This window comes from Neophocaena asiaeorientalis, unplaced genomic scaffold (genome assembly GCF_003031525.2).
Source record: "Neophocaena asiaeorientalis asiaeorientalis breed wild unplaced genomic scaffold, Neophocaena_asiaeorientalis_V1.1 scaffold175, whole genome shotgun sequence".
In the NCBI taxonomy this organism is placed as follows: domain Eukaryota; kingdom Metazoa; phylum Chordata; class Mammalia; order Artiodactyla; family Phocoenidae; genus Neophocaena; species Neophocaena asiaeorientalis.
This window is the reverse complement of record NW_020175390.1, coordinates 2,614,190-2,632,039: the sequence shown is the minus strand read 5'-3', so window position 1 is coordinate 2,632,039 and position 17,850 is coordinate 2,614,190.

Genomic DNA, 17,850 nt, shown 5'->3' with positions numbered 1-17,850 from the left:
TATATATATATATTACATATGCAGTACCATAAAGTACATAATATTTTGTAGATGTTATTTTTTATTTAGTTTGAACATATTTCAAACATTACATTTTGGCATGTAGAATTAATGCTTTTTTGTTTTTACTTCTGCTTAATATTCCATGAGTCCACTTTGAATTTTCTTTCTAATCTTGAGATGTGGGTTTTAATTCTAGTGAATTCTGTTATTCTTTTGGTAATCTCCTCTTGGCTTTTGCTATTTTCTTTCTCGAACTTTTTTTAGTTACATATAAGATATCAGGGTTTGAGCTCCAATTTTGGCTTTCTTTTTCCATCATTTTCTTTTTAAAAAGTCTCCTCTCTATGACAGGGTCAGTAATACCAATTCCAATTCCAGTCTGCTGCCTGTTTTTATAAAATTTTATTGGAGCACAGCCTCCTACTTATCTGTTTAAATATTTTCCATGGGTGCTTTCCCTCTAAAATTGCAGAGTTGAGTAGTGGTCACAGATATTGTATGGTCTGCAAAGCCTAAAATATTTACTAGTTGCCTCTTTAGAGAAAAACCAGAATTTACAGACCACTGTTCTAGAAAATTACCCAATTTATTTCAACCTTCTTTTTCTACTTTGATATATTTAGTTTCTAGGGACATTCTTTATTCCTTGCTGTTTCTTTCAAAAACATGCTTTTCTTGCTTTGTGGAAGCAATTAATTCTACAGTCTACAAAAAAATACATATTCTTTTTTGTTTGTTTATTCACCTATTTATTTTTATGGGCATATTTGTTTCTTCTGTTACTTTATTCATTTTTATTTTGGCTTTCATGTCAGAAATTTCTTCAAATGGAAACTTTATTGTCCAGTACACAAATATTTAACAGTGAAGCATTAAGTTTCTGATTGAAATCTGGTTCTGGTTGTGTGATTGTAGATGTGCATGTATGTTGGGGGATTATTAACTAGCACAATTTAGCAAAACAGTATGGTGAAAACTTTTTGAGCAGAAAGTTTCCAACAATATAACTGTCTGCATATGTATCTATTAATATAATTAAGTTGTTTTTTTCACAGATACTTCCTTTGTGCAAAAGTATCTGTGTTTTTTCACAGATACTTCCTTTGTGAAAACTTTTTGAGGAGAAAGTTTCCAACAATATAACTGTCTGCATATGTATCTATTAATATAATTAAGTTGTTTTTTTCACAGATACTTCCTTTGTGCAAAAGGAGAAACCAGCATCTATTTGCATTTTGCATGGATCTGAGATTTGGGCTAGGGAAGAGTCAACGACTCTTCAGACAGATCAGAAAGCCAACCCTCATGTTATCCTCCTCATGTTATCAATGTTTTATATCGATTGACTCATCCTCATCCTTTGCTCTGCTTGAACAAACTCATAATATCTCCCATAAAAAAACCCACACATAAACAAAAAGGAGTATAAAAATTCTATATATTATATTATGTTTTGGGGTATAAGTGTTAGGGAGAGAAGAGAATCATGTGATGATGACTGCAGTGATGATCATTTTCTAAAATAGATTTGAATCAATGTCCCTGTTTTTAGCACTCTGCCATAGATAATCTCAAAAACCTGAAACTCCCAAGGGGGTTTGATGGTCACTCACTCATGGCTTGCTACTGTTTTGGTTTTGATTTGCCTGTGACTTGTTTCTATTAGCATTTCCTTCTGGAGGGTTTATGCTGCCACTTCCTTGCTATTAATTCAGGTACAATTGCTTACTATCTTCTAAAAATTTGTTGAACCCTTTTATCTACTGCTGTCTTCTTAAATTTCTGTGGAGAACATTTAGTTATTTTACTGACATTTTAATTAGCTCTTTAGTGAAGGAAGGGAGAGATAAATGCATACACAATCCTTACAGACTTATTTTTCTTCTTAAAATAAAAGCTTCTATGATATATTTGTGTATTAGTCATATAAGTAAAACAAAATACATTAGTGTTTGTATGAAGAGCAGCTTCTGGGATGATAGGGGCTGGATTTTATCCCCACCATTCTAATTTTCCAGATTCAAAGAACAACTACATCTATTCTGGACAAAGCAATAAGTATGATTAGGAGGAAATGAGGGAGCCCTGGGCTCTTTTGGAATCTTGAAGAAGAAAGACATTCTTGATTCTGTTTTTCTCTTGTGGCAAGCTACAAACCTGGGAACAGAATAAGGATTATGAAGATCTATGGATTCCAAAGATATTGAGTTCTGCCACCTTTTCAGCCTTTGTAGACCAGTAGAGAAGTCTGGGTAAATTTGATTAGAATTGGGTCCATATCAAGCCTTACAGGCCTGAAAAGAGAAGGAATATGTTACTAAAATGTAGAATTATTATCTATAAAACAGAGATTTAGAACCTCCCAAATAACATCTATGGGTTACTAGATTAAAAGAACCACAACCTAACAATCATACCCTCAGTCAAGGGATGCAGAAAAAGATGTTTAGATATGCAAGGATGTAGGAATCTTAATACTCATTAACTTCTCGTTGTTACCTTAGGCTTAGTGTAGTACTTGGGGTGCCAGAGTGTTTTACTAATTGTTCCTTCTACAGCCTCAGCTCTCATCACTGTTTGAAGCACTTTTGTCATAGAAAAGATCTTTCTCCTATCCTTGCCCTCATCCCTCTGCTTTAGTAGCCTTCTAAGGCTGATGAGCAGAACTTGTGTCACAATGAGGGGCTGGGTTTTCTTCGTTCTTCTGGTCCAAACTTATATTAATTTCCTGTTGCTAATGTAATACATTATCACAAACTTAGTGCCTTAAAACAACACACATTTTTATTACAATCCTGGTGTGTCCGAGTTTAAACTTCATATTACTGAACTAATGGCATGGTGTGTCATCAGGGCTAGTTCTTTCTGGAGTCTTTAGGAAAGACTAAAGACTGCTTTTGTCAGCATCTAGAGGCCATCTGCATTCCTGACTCAGAGGCTCTTCACTGACTCAGCTTCCATCATCACACTGCCTTCTCTGCTTCAACCTTCCTACCTCCCTTGTAAAAAGACTTACCATTACACTAAGCTCACAGTGATACTCTTCCCATCAAAAGATCCTTAATTACATGTGCAAGGTTCCTTTTGCCAGTAAGGTAACATATTCACTGGTTCCTGGAATTAGGATGTGGATACCACTGGGGGCCTGTTATTTCCCTACCACAAACTTCAATCTTAGGCAGGTTCTAAGAACCTTGGCCTGTGGATGTTTCCTTCTTAGCATTCCTGTATCTCCCTGTCAGCAGCCAAACTCTGCCTGCTTTGTGTGGTGGGTTTTGGGAAGGAAAGAGTTTTCTGCCCCTTCCCAGTGTTATAAGACTTCTCCTATGCATTGGCACAGAATTTTGAGCCCAAGGGTTTTGTGCCTCTCTCTCTCGCTATAAGCTATTCCCAAAGCAGTGCCTGGATCCTGGGGGGAGGATTATTTCCTACATTTCTTACAGCAGCAGATATATTTTGTTTCTGCCCCTCCCCCTGAAACAAAGGATTTTTCATGGTTACATAGGGGAGGGGGGTTTTGCTGCTCCTTTCCCATCAACTGAAGATTTTTGACCCACATAAGAGAATGGTACAGGGGAAGTTGTTTCTGTGTGTTCCATAGTCACAGGCCATCACCTCCCACTATGGGTACATCTCCAAGGCAGAGCTGGTGCTGTGGGACAGGGATTATCTTTGGTCCCCTATCTTGGCCCACATTTTCTAAATCTGCATATTACTGTCAAGTGAGCCAAACAGTTCTTTGTTGTAGGGGGCCTTCCTGTGCATTTTAGGATGTCTGACAAAGTCCCTGATCTCTACCCACTAGATGCCAGTAGTACTCTGTATCACTTTTCTATTACTGCATAACAAATCATCACAAATGCAGAGGCTTAAAATAACATGCACATTTACTACCTCAGTTTCTTTGGGTCCAAAGTCTAGACCTGGCTTAGCTGGGTCCTCTGCTCAGAGTTTCACAGGGCTGCAATCAAGATGTGGCTGGGCTGTGCTTTCATCTGGTGCTCGGCTTCTCTTCCAAGCTCACATGGATATTTGACAGATTCAGCTTCTTGCAGTTGTAAGACTGAGACCCTCAGTTTTAAGACACAACCTATAGTTTCCTGCCATGTGGCCCTCTCCATACACTGTTCACATCATAGCAACTTGCTTCTCTAGTGCCAGTGAGAGAGCGAGGGACGGGGGGAGAGAGAGAGAGAGACCCTCACTCCATGGCCAAGATGTAGTCTTATGTGATGAAACACAGCCACTGGAGTGATACCCCTTTACCTTTGCCATACTGTTGGTTAAAAAGGAGACAGAAGTTGCACCCACACCAAGGGCAAGTGGGAGGTGATAACATGAGGGTGTAGATCATTGGGAATGATCTTAGGGTGTGTCCACAACACCTACAACAGTTGTGACAACCAAAAATGTGTACAGACATTGCCAAATGTCCCCAGAGGGCACAATTCCCCTAGATTGAGAACCACCGCCCTAAGTTGATTATACTTTATCTTTAGGGCTTTATTAAAATTTTAGCTGGTTTCTCCTTAACTGATTTTGCTCCCCCCGCAACCAATGCGCTACCAAAGATGAAGCAGCCCAGATGTTTCATCTCTCCTCTGAGGCACTTGTCATTTTGGAATTCAGCTTTTTCCTTGTGACTTCAGATTGCTGGGGTTCAGTTTAATTTATGATATTGCACATCATCTGGATTTTCTCATTTAATAAAGAAGCGATAATTCCCAATGGTTTTCTACATCCTATGTGGGAATGTAACTTCCTTGAAGCACAGATTTTTGATATTTCATCATATAAAGGTGAAAATCCAAGCTAATTATTGCATCAGGCACTGGAAATTCCCATTATTTTATTACTTCAACAAACAATTACCAATAACTAATACAACTTCCTATACTAGGCAGCAGAGGTTAACTCTGAGAAGTTTCTGCTTTAAAGTAGCTAACAACATGAGACTCTCTAATCACTGTCTAGTGTAATACATTCAGAAGGGTAACATGGTAAGGAAGGTTACCTTGCCCTGGACTTTCTACATGACAGGGGCATGAAAACTGAACTGTGATTTTTCTCTGCTCCTGTTAATAAATATTATTTTACTTATTTTATGTTACAATTCATAAAAATCCACTTTTAATAAATGATATAGCCTTGTTGGCATGGGAGCCAGGACATTTAAAATATATATTGAATGTGAAAAATATTATTAATAATTATAAAACCATTTTATTATAATAATAACAGATTATGAATACTGTGACTCCTCAGAAAATATAACATGTCATAACTTCTTTGAAAAAGCAGAAACTTTTAAGTTTTTCAAGCAGGTGAACATTTCCAATAACAATATATTTTTAGATAAGGAAAATATTAATTTACATATGTGTATCTTACAAAATTTTAAAGATTTTTCTAGGTATTAGAGCTTTCCATGAATACTAGTAAATTTATACTTTTTAAAAAAACAGTGAAACAATAGATCAGGAATAAAAGATTGGAAACTTTGGTATGTACTTACTCACAGACTAGAATAGCAGAAAAGTGTATCAGAATAAACCTTATGAAACTTTCTTTTTTGCAGGTTGAAAAAGTAAAATGTTCTTCAATTTAAAAGAATAAAAATAGTGTTATTTTCTGTCATAATATTGATATTATTTAAAGCATGTTTGGAATAGTTGAAGTTGTCTGAACCTGACAATATTATACTGTAAATGTAAAAATCTCAATATTTTCCTACATGTCCCACTTTTGGGGAAATATATGCTCTGGTGTAACTTCTCTTATTTCTTTTTAAACATATTATAAAATATTGTTATGTATGTTATCACATATTAGTTTGGAACCTGTATGTCTACAATCACATATCCGGATCAATTTTAGTAAAAGGATATATAGAAGAGATACACAAAACAGGGCATTTGAACAAAGACAAAAATGAACAATGGACTGCTGTAATACTGACTAGCAGATGTTTGTTTTATTCTTTTGGGATATATACCATCTTACTTTACTGATTTTATGCTTTTGCCATATTCCTACAATTCTTTTCTATGCCCTTATTTTTTACCGCCTCTTAATCAAAATATATCAAGTGTTCCTTGAATTATCCAAGTATTTCCAACTTATTGTATTAGCTGTAGAGTGTGAGCATGATAGAATATAATTTTGTCCCTTTCTTTGTTTCTCTATTTATCACTATCCTCTTTCTTTCCTTGGAGCTCAAACTATAAGCCCATTTATTAGTGTCTCTCCTAAGGTTACAACTTTCAGCTTCAAGCTGATGTTATCTGTGCAACTGCCTTTTCCCTCCAGAACATACTGAATTAGTTTCAAATTGGCTGAAAATCTCTTGTTGTCTCTTCCTATAATTGGACTTCCCAGAACGCATCGCAAATTTTTATTCTTCCTGGTGGGAATTAACCCTTGGGATTTGTTCCCCTTGAGCCTTTAAATTTATTTTGTAGTGGCTTTTCCCTACAGTACTTTAAATCTTGGATGACCTAGATTTATGGAAGAGTTAACATTGTTGACACTTCCCTTACAGTATTTGTTTCTTACTGCCCTGGGGATCAAATAATAGAAAACTGATTATTATTTTTAGTTATATGAGTATTTACACACTGTAAAACAATTATAAAATCAGTAAAAACAATTTTTACTATTACCTTGATTCAGAATTTTTTTTAATTAGGAGTTTGGGATTAATATATGTCACCTGAAACTAACACAACATTGTAAATTAACTATACTTCAATTTTAAAAAATGGTTAGAAAAAGAAAAAAATGAATATTAACCTTAAATATTAACACGAAGTACTTTCATTTTTGTTATACTTTTAAGCATGCCTATCTTCCACTTTACAAAAAAAAATACTTCAACTCTCTTTATTTGTTATGGTTAACAATAAGTCTACTCCTATAATCAAGGAATAACTCAAATTTTACCCAACTGTATAAATTCCTTGATATGCTTTTATTAAGATTTCTTCTCAGATTTAACTCAAATGTAATTTTTAGAGAAGCTTGCTTGTTTGCTTTTTTTCAAAAGGCATCATCATTGGGCATTTTAGAGGTGAGTTATTAAAATAACTAAATCATATCCTGAGGAGGGAGGATGTATAATGGGAGGAGCATAATGAGTGGCTGCATGAGTCTAGATAAACCACTGGAGATATGAACATGTTGAGCGCATTATCATCTCTGAAGTGATGACTAATCAGAAACTAGATATTTTATGAAGTCCATTCTTCCCTCCAAGGATGAAAGATATTTGATCTTGGTGACTATATCATACTGAGCTTATGCAAAATTGTCTTATATCCAAGGACCAAAAAAAAGCAACTCTTGACCCTTTTGCTTTGTTTAAAGCAGCTCAGTCATTACAGTTTGTTGGGTTTTCAGGTAATACAGCATTGCAGCAATCTGGGTGGACTATTTGAGCATAAGTACTGTAGTACCAACTTTATGGCATGCTTAGGATAAGAGAATTTGTCAAGTAAATATGACACTGAGCTTCTGATAGGTGAGAGGTTTTGCATTTATGGTCAGAAATATTAATACAGAGAAGAGCACTGGCATGGCCTGAGACAGAGATCCGGTTAGGAAAATAACAAATCAGCGATTTTCTCAGCTGTAGGTTTGACCTGATTTAGCACAATCCCTTTTCACTTCTAACCACTCTCAAAGAGCAAAGAGGATGAGAAAGAGAAGGTAAAATTGATAGCCCTCTACAAGGAAATGAGTCCCATACTAGTTTTAATGCACAATCACAAGTCTTTTACCTATCAAGAGAGAAAACTCCCAAGAATAGAGTGCCAAGATGAAAGAATATGTCTTATTCACTCATTAATTAGTGGTTTAAGGATAAACACTGGAGTTTAATGCCTAAGATTTTATACCTACCTTTTAATCATTCTCCATGTAACACATTTTTGCTCCTATGGATCTGAAACCAAGATATCCCTGGCAATACCTACACTTCAAAGATCACTATAGCAATACATATCCATATCAATGTCTATATCTGAAAAGTGTTGGTATAATAACATTTACTTAAAAAGTCAGAGCTAAAGCCCTGATTCAATCTAGTTGTCCTGTACATTCTGTAATAAGCTTCCTGTTTTGATGAGAATTCTGTCTCTGACAGAAATTGCAAGAGGCAGAAATTCTAAGTTGAAACTTGTCATCAAATATATTTCGTAGTTCTAATTTCCTTTTGCATAACCAATGCACTCTTTCAAGCAAAAAGAGGTTCCTTTGGCCTCAATACACAGCTTCAACAAACTAACTTCCAGCTGTACCACACTATCCCTCCATCCCAAGTGTTTTCAGAGCTGTGTATGCTGTGTTTGTGAATGCATGTGTGTGCGTGTGGAGGTGTTGCAGAGAGTCCAAAATATAGATGCTTTGACTTTTTTATAGGAAATGAAAAGAAAAAACTAGTTTCTGCAGAACATGTGCAGAATACTGTTCAAACATTTTAGTTAAGTTTTTGAAGAATCAATAATTTAATTAAGTATATGTAGCAAATCCATAAGGAAAATGTTTTACATAAAAGGATTTACTGATTTTACTTTTGATTTTTCATCATTGCAATTAGAAGTCTTTCATTATAACCGTTTTGAAAAGTATATTCAAACTAAAGGAAACAAGAAACAGATACAACCAGGGATTTATTTCTTTTAATTTTCCCAAAACCTTTGTTTAAACTGCTACTAAATTTAAAAACTTAGTCTCAGTTGAACAAAGAATTTAGGAAGGATTTAAAACCCAACCGTAGCAAAGTAGCACAGAGCGTCATCCTTCTGCAGTCGTTTGTCCTGTTTGTTATCAGTAAAGTGGCAACACCATGAGGCCCGTGATGTCATCAGGCTAGTGGAATCATTTCAAAATGAGTAGAATAGCATACTACCGTTGTTTCTTGGTATCCACGGGGGATTGTTTCCAGGACCCACTGTACATACTAAAATCCATGGATGCTCATGTCCCATAGTTGACCATCTGAATATGTGGATTCTGCATCCTCGGATTCAACCAACTGAGGATCATAGACATAGTACAACAACCACTATCGGTTTAATCCATGGATGTAGAACCACAAACATGGTAGGCCAACTGTATATTTACTGAAAAAAAAAATCTGCATATACGTGAACCTTGTAGTTCAAACTCCTGTTGTTCAAGAGTCAACTGTACACCATGAGGAATTTATGCTAAACAAATGGGAAGCAGTATTTTTGGAAATGCTCAAGAAGAATTTGTTTCTGTTAATTTCCAGGTAACTTTGGATGAATATGACATAATGCTTTGGTTTACACAAGACTGAGCTACATATATTTTCTTAGTGAGTTTATGCTTTGTTACAAAAACAAAAGTAATAGGATAATCAGATTAGAAGGCTAAGGGTGTGCTTTATATTCAAGATTTCAATACCTAAAGCTAGAAGCAAAGAGCAAAACATATTGCTTTGTCTGAATAATGCAATACGGATCATATGGATCAAAATCTTCACATGGCCAAACTATATAAACTTATAGTTTAACTCATTATGCCTCCTTGAATCATACAGTCATAGTCATAAGGTTTCCATATAGAGTGTTATACAACATGCTATTATAGTTGCATCTAATATTCTAGAATATGTGTATATAGTACATGTTTGTATAGATTCCAAACAAACACTTTTTTTCCTCTCAGATAGGAAAATCCTTATTTTTAGTCAGACTTCATATAACTATCCCACACCTTTTGTAATTGGCATTAACGAATCTGTAAATATAGCACTATATACCTTATAAAGAAGTTTCACAAAATAATTTTTTATTTTGGACCTAAATTATCACTGTGAGGTAAATATTAGTAACTCCTTTTTACTACTCTTGGATTATTGAGATTATCTGTGATAAATACCAAAACTGGAATTAGAGTAAAATGAACTTATGTTTCCAAAAATGTCTCCAAACTTCAGAGTTTTCATGAATTTGCTTTCATAAATATGGTCTTACTGAAAGCTAAATTAGCACACAGTGGTAAAGGAGAAGTTTTGTTTTCTACCCTCACACTTTTAATGATGCTAAGTATTAATTGGTGTTTAGAGACTGTAAAGATACAATGGTCACCAATACAGTTGGTCCTATATCATTGAGCCTATAAATCATATCTGGAAATTGAAAAACACCACCGTATATTTGTGATATTATTTTTTAGAGCAGGTTCATAGTAAAATTGAGGGGAAGTTCAGAGATTTTCTATATATCCCTTTCTCCATAGACTTCTCCATCATCAAATCATTGAACATCATAGTACATTTGTTAGAATTAATGAAACTAAAATGACACAACATACTCAAAGACCATAGTTTATGTTACTATTCACTCTTGATGTTGTACATTTTATGGGTTTGAACAAATGTATGATGACATGTATCCATCTTATGGTATCATACAGAGATTCTTAATACCCTAAAAATCCTCTGTTCTTACCCTGTTCATCAATCCTCATTCCCACAACCCAACACTGGCAACAACTGAAATTTATACTGTCTCCATAGTTTTGCCTCATGCAGAATATCAAATAGTTGGAATAATAAAGTATATAGCTTTGCTCATACTGGATTATTTCACTTAGTAGTATGCATTCAAGCTTTCTCAATATCTTTTCATGGCTTGATAGCTCATCTCCTTTTAGTGCTGAATAGTATACTATCATCTGGGTATACCAGTTTGTTTATCCATTCATCTAGTGCTTCCCAGTTTTGGCAATTATGAGGCTTCTATAAATATTTGTAGGTAGGTTTTTATGTGGACATAAGTTGTTATTGGGTAAATACCAAGGCGTACAATTGTTGGATCCTATGTTTAGTTTTATAAGAAATTACCAAACTGTTTTGCAAAGTAGCTGTACCATTTTGTACTCCCACCAACAATAAATGAGAGTTCCTGTTGCTTTATATTTGGTGTTGTCAGTGTTCCAGATTTTGGTCATTCTAGGTGTACAGTGGTATCTCATTGCTTTTTTAATTCATTTTTCCTTGATAACTTATGAGTTGCAGCATTTTGTCATATGCTTTTTTTTTTGCCATCTGTATATCTTCTTTGGTGAAACGTAAGTTGAGGTCGCTAGCCCATTTTTAATCTAGGTGTTTCTTATTGTTGAGTTTTAAGGATTCTTTGCATATTTTAGATATAGTCTTTTTTAGATGTATCTTTTGCAAATATTTTCTCCAAGTCTGTGATTTGTCTTCCAATTTTCCTGACATAACCTTTCACAGTATAAATATTTTCAATTTTCATGAAATCAAACTTGTCACTTATTTCTTTCATGGATCATTTTTTCTGGTGTTGTACCTAAAAAGTAATCACCATTCTGAAGGTAATATAGGTTTTCCTTTAAGTTTCTAGGACTTTCATAGTTTTGCAAATTTTTGTTTGATTGCTCATTGTGAATGAGTGAATTTATTGTTTTTCTTACTCTCTTAATAGGCTGGATACTCACTGATGGATAGCTTTGCAGTAACTCAACCCATCAGTTGACTCAGAGTTTATAGATTACTACTTAAACACATATTAATTGTTCTGAGAGCTTGGCCTATGCATACTTTACAATTTTCATGTCTGGATCAAAATATGACAGTCTCTTTCCTGGTTAACTGGAGGACTAGTTTCCCCCAATTACCCATGCAGTGTGGTGAAAATTTGTTAGCATGTTCAAGAGCCTAAAGTCAAGTCATCTGGCTTCACTCAGGGAATATATTCAACTCAGGGCTGTCTCTCATATTTGCCTGGTGATTTAAATTTTTTGCTTCATTTCTAGTGCAAAGAAAATTTCTGTTCTCACTCTAGGTGATAAATTTTATTATTATTTACATTCTATTCTGAATATTTCAAAAATTTCATCTTATATCATGTATTTAAGATGGATAAGTGGAAAGACTCTCAAATGTATTTTTTTCTGACAGCTTAAAGAAGTTTCTAAATTTTACCAGGATATAGTAAAAAAAGATATGTGCACCTCAATGTTCATAGAAGCACTATTTACAATAGCCAAGACATCAAAGCAACCTAAATGTCCATTGACAGATGAATGGATAAAGAAAATGTGATATATGTATACAAGGGAATATTAGCCACAAAAACAAAAAGAAATAATTCCATTTGCAGAAACATGGATGGACCTAGAAATTATCATACTAAGTGAAGTAAGACAGATGAAGACAAATTTTATCATAGGATATCACTTATATGTGGAATCTAAATAAATGATACAATTGAGTTTATATACAAAACAGGAATGGACCCACAGACATAGAAAACAAACTTATGGTTACCAAAGGGGAAAGCAGAGAGAGGGATAAATTAGGAGTTTAAGATTAACATATACACACTACTGCATATAAAATAGATAACCAACAAGGCCCTGCTGTATAACACAGGGAACTAGACTCAATATTTTGTAATAACCTACAAGGGAAAAGAACCTGACAAAGAATATATATATTATATTATGTATATGTTTGTATAACTGAATCACTTTTCTGTACACCTGAAGCTAACACAACACTGTAAATCAACTATACTTCAATAAAAAAAAATTAAAAAGATATGTAAATATTACATGTTTAGTTATCGTCAAGTTGCATACATACATTTTCCTCTACTTTCAATTAAAAAATAAGTATTATCATTTTAACCATTCAAAAATATAATTGTATATAACCTACTACTGTTTTTATGTCACATATAAATCATTCAATCTTTCAGTGCTTCTTTGTTACAGGCAAAACTTTACAAAATACCAACCACAAGTGATACTTAAGTAAGCTGACTTCAGACATATGGTACTTCAACTTCCATTTGGGGGATAAATTTGGTTCACTATAAGGCTACACAACCGTACCATTTCTTTATGTATGTGTAGCACAAATTTTTACTGGGTTGAATTTCAATGTTCTATCTACAGATATTCTGGAAAGTTTCTACTAAATCATCACAAATCTAAACAGTATGAGATTTACATCTGCCTTTATACTCAAACCAAGATACTGAGGACACTGTCTAAATATCATCCATTCAATCCTTTATAAAAACACCCAACAATGTTTTTCTGTTCTTAGAATTTATGTTGAAAAATGATGCACTGCCAAGAGAATTTGATATAATTTCTTCTAATAATAATTAGGGCCATGTAAGTTTACTTCCTTTAAAAACTTCCTGCCAGGAAATTTTTGACACAATAAATAGTTTTTAAAACCTTATATTGTTTATAGAAGATGTACCATTGACCTCAATGTTTTAAATTAAAACAATCTGAACTTTATTTTCCTTTCTGAAAAATCCATTTATATATCCTAGATTTTAAGCTTGTGAAAACAGAATATATTCTGAATATTTCTGTAATTTTCATGTTGACCCACACAGTTTGGTGTACATAATAGGCATAAAATAAAACACAATTAAAATCATACAAGAAATGAGGTTAATATTCAACACAACTATAAAAAATAACATACATATTTCTTAATACATTTTATACAAATTAAACTTAGTAGACATTAATATTTTACTTTTTTAAAAGATGAGAAAAATGAAGGTGTGAGAGATAAAGATTTGTCCAGAATTTAGAGCAAATAAGTTAATAATTCATTAATAGAACACGTCTTTTTTTTAAAAAATTAATTGTCCTTTCTGTGACTGCATGGTCTTTGGTTAAAAGGAATACAATCCACCAGACATCTTAAAAATCATTGTTTGCCTTCCTTGTTTGATTCTATCTCAGATTATACCTACTATCCCAAGTTTATGATTGAATGTTGACACTTGATTTATAGATTGTGATAACTAGTCGCTTTTTGGTTTTGAAATTATTAACACTCAGAGTTTCATTTTTTGGAAACTTTAGTGAAAAATGAAATGTCTACTAGTCTTTTGTCCATGGGAGTAGTTTTGTGGAAGTTCAGACATTCATCATTCACTCAAAAAACATTTTTGAATGCTTTCTGTTTGCCGGGTAGTAAGCTCAATGACTGGGAATACAAAGATGATGAGAGAGAGTTCCTGCTTTGATGAAATTAATTTCTAATACCTATACAATTATATAAATGTGTGTGGAATTTTATAACTAAATAATACCAGTATATATTAGAAAATGATGATAGCAAATTATACTGGACACTGTGGGATCATAGGAGAGGTGATATACAAGAATGCCTACAGATATCAGAGATATTAGATGTTCTATAAAGTAGATGTGAGACTTGCAGGAAATATATCAATGCACCCCTCAGAGAAGTACAGAAATTCCAGTTGATGCATGCAATATATACATACTACACTCTGAAAGGGAGTCATATATTCTGAGAACCACATATACTTCTTTACCTTGATTCAACAAAATTGTTCAGAACAGAGTGCTTCAAGGTAATATTTTGCAGCTAATGGATATAATGTCCCTCCTTTTAACAGTTCCTTTTCTACATCTGTGAGTCTGTTTCTGTTTTGCTATATACATTCAATTATTTTTTATATTCCAAATATAAGTGATATAATACAGTATTTGTCTTTCTCTGACTTATTTCACTAAGCATAATATTCTCTAGGTCCATCCATGTTGTTGCAAATGGCAGAATTTCATCCTTTTATGGCTGAGTAATATTCCATTTTGTGTGTGTGCATGGATACATTATATACATATATGTGTATATATATATATATATATATATATATATATATACACATATATATATATATATCTTTATCCATTCGTCCTTTGATGGACACTTGGGTTACTTTCATATCTTGGCTATTGTAAATAGTGCTGCTACTAAGAGTGGGGTGCATGTATCTTTTCAAATTAGTGTTTTTGTTTTTTCCAGATATATACCCAGGAGTGGAATTGCTGGATCATGTGGTAGCTCTATTTATAGTTTTTTGAGGAAATTCTGCATTTTTTTTTATAGTAGCTGTACCAATTTACATTTCCAACAACAGTGTATGAGGGTTCCCTTTATTCCACGTCCTCTCCGACATTTGTTTTTCTAGACATTTTGATAACAATCATTCTGACATGTGTGATTTAATATCTCCTTGTTTTGATTTGCACTGCTCTAATAATTAGCAATGTTGAGCATCTTTTCATGTGCCTGTTAGCCATCTGTATGTCTTCTTTGGAAAAATGTCTTCATTTAGGTCTTCTGACCATTTTTTGACTGGGTTGTTTTACTGATATTGAGTTTTATGAGTTGTTTATATATTTTTTGATATTAACCCCTTATCAGTTATATCATTTGCAAATAAGTTCTCTAATTCCATAGGTTGTCCTTTTGTTCTGTTGATGGTTTCCTTTGCTATGCAAAAGCTTTTAAGTTTAATCAGGTTCCATTTGTTTATTTTTGCTTTTATTTCTTTTGCATTGGAAGACAGATCCAAAAAATGTTAAGATTTATGTCAAAGAGTGTTCTGCCAATTGTCTCTTCTAGGAGTTTTATGGTTTCAGGTCTTATATGCAGGTCTTTAAACCATTTTAGTTTAGTTTTGTATGTGGTGTAAGGAAATGTTCTAAATCTCATTGTTTTACATGTAACTGTCCACTTTTCCCAGTGCACAGTCTTTGCTTCATTGTATATTCTTGCCTCCTTTGTTGAAGATTAATCAGCCATAGGTATGAGGGTTTATTTTTGAATTCTCTATTCTGATATATTGCTCTATATGTCTGTTTTTGTGCCATTACTGTGCTGTTTTGATTACTGTAGCTTTGTAAAATAGTCTGAAGAGAGGGAGGGTGACACCTCCAGCTTTGTTCTTTTTTTTCTCAAGATTGCTTTGTCAGTTTGGGGTCTGTTGTGGCTCCATATAAATTTTTGGATTATTCTGTTTCTGTGAAAAATGTCATGGGTATTTTGATAGGGATTGCATTCAATCTGTAGATTTTGAGTAGTACATTTCAACAATATTAATTCTTCCAATCCAAGAGCATGTGATATCTTTCCATTTCTTTGTATCATCTTCAATTTCCTTCATTAATGCTTTATAGTTTTCAGAGTATAGTATTTTCACCTCCTTGGTTAAGTTTATTCCTTGTTGTTTTATTCTCTTTGGTGTAATTTTAAATAGGATTTTTAAAACTTTCTTTTTCTGACAGTTTATTATTCGTGTATAGAAAAGCAACAGATTTTTGTATATATAATCTTGTATCTTGCAACTTTGCTGAATTCATTTATTAGTACTAATAGTGTTTCGGTTGATACTTTAGGGTTTTCTATATAAAGTATATCATCTGCAAATGGTGACAGTTTTACTTCTTCCCTTGAATTTGGATGCATTTTATTTCTTTTTTTGTGATTGCTATGGCTAGGACTTCCATATGTTAAATAGAAGTATGTTAAATAGAAGTGGCAAGAGTGGACATCTTTGTCTTGCTCCTGAATCTAGTGGGAAGGTTTTTAGCTTTTCACCATTCAGTTGATGTTAGCTGTGGGTTTGTCATAAATGGCCTTTTTTATGTTGAGATATGTGTCTTCTATACTCACTTTGATGAAAGTTTTTACGTTGAATGTATGTTGAATTTTGTCAAATGCTTTTTTGCTTCTATTGAGATGATCATGTGATTTTTACCCATCCTTTTGTTAATGTGATGTTTTATGCTGACTTATTTGCAAATATTGAAACCATCCTTGTGACCCTGGAATAAATCCAAACTGACCATGGAGTATGAACCTTTTTACATATTGTTCAATTTCGCTTTCTAATATTTTGTTGAGGACTTTTGCATCTATATTCATCAAAGACATTGGCCTGTAACTTTTTTTGATAGTGACTTTGTCTGGCTTTGGCATCAGGGTCATGGTGGCCTTGTAGAATGAATTTGAGAGTGTTCTGTCTTTTCAGTTTTTTGGAATAGCTTGAGAAGGATAAGTATTAGTTTTTCTTAATATTTTTAGTAGAGTTCCTCTGTGGAGCCATCTGGTTTGGACTTTTTGTTTTCTGGGAGTTTTTTAAATTATTAATTCAATTTTACTACTAGTGATTAATCTGTTCAAATCCATTTCTTCTTGACTCAGTCTTGTCAGGTTTATGTTTCTAGAAATTTGTCCATTTCTTTTAGGTTGTCCAATTTGTTGACATAAAATTTTTCATAGTATTTTTTAATGATTTTTTTTTTTGTATCTCTGTGGTATCAGTTGTTATTTCTCCTCTTTCATTTCTTCTTTTATTTCAGTCCCCTCTCTTTTTCTTCTTGGGGAACATAGCTAAATGTTTTTTTTCAAAAAAACAGGTTTTGATTTCATTAATATTTTATATTGTTTTTGTTGTTGTTGTTCTCTATTTCCTCTCTGATCTTCAGCATTTCCTTCCTTCTGATGACTTTGGGCCTGGTTTCTTCTTTTTATAATTCTTTTAGGTGGTAAGTTAGGTTGTTTGAGATTTTTTTTGTTTGTTAAGGAAGGTGTGAATCATTGTAAACTTTCCTCTTAGAGCTGTTTTTGCTGCATCACACGGATTTTGGAGAGTTGTGTTTCTATTTTTGTTTGTCTTAAGGTATTTTCTGGCTTCCTCTTTGATTACTTCATTGACCTCTTGGTTTTTTAGTAGCATGTTGGTTAGTCTCCATGTGTTTTTTCTTTTCCCATTTTTCTTTATGTAATTTATTTTTACTTTTACACTGTTGTGATCAGAGGAAATTCTTGATATAATTTCAGTCCTCTTAAATTTGTTGACAGTTGTTTTGTGGCCTAGCCTGTGATCTATCCTGGAGAAATATCCATGTGCACTTGAAAATAATGTGTAATCTGTTTTTGGATATAATGTCCTGTAGATATCTAATAAGTGCAACTAGTCTATTGTGACATTTAAGATC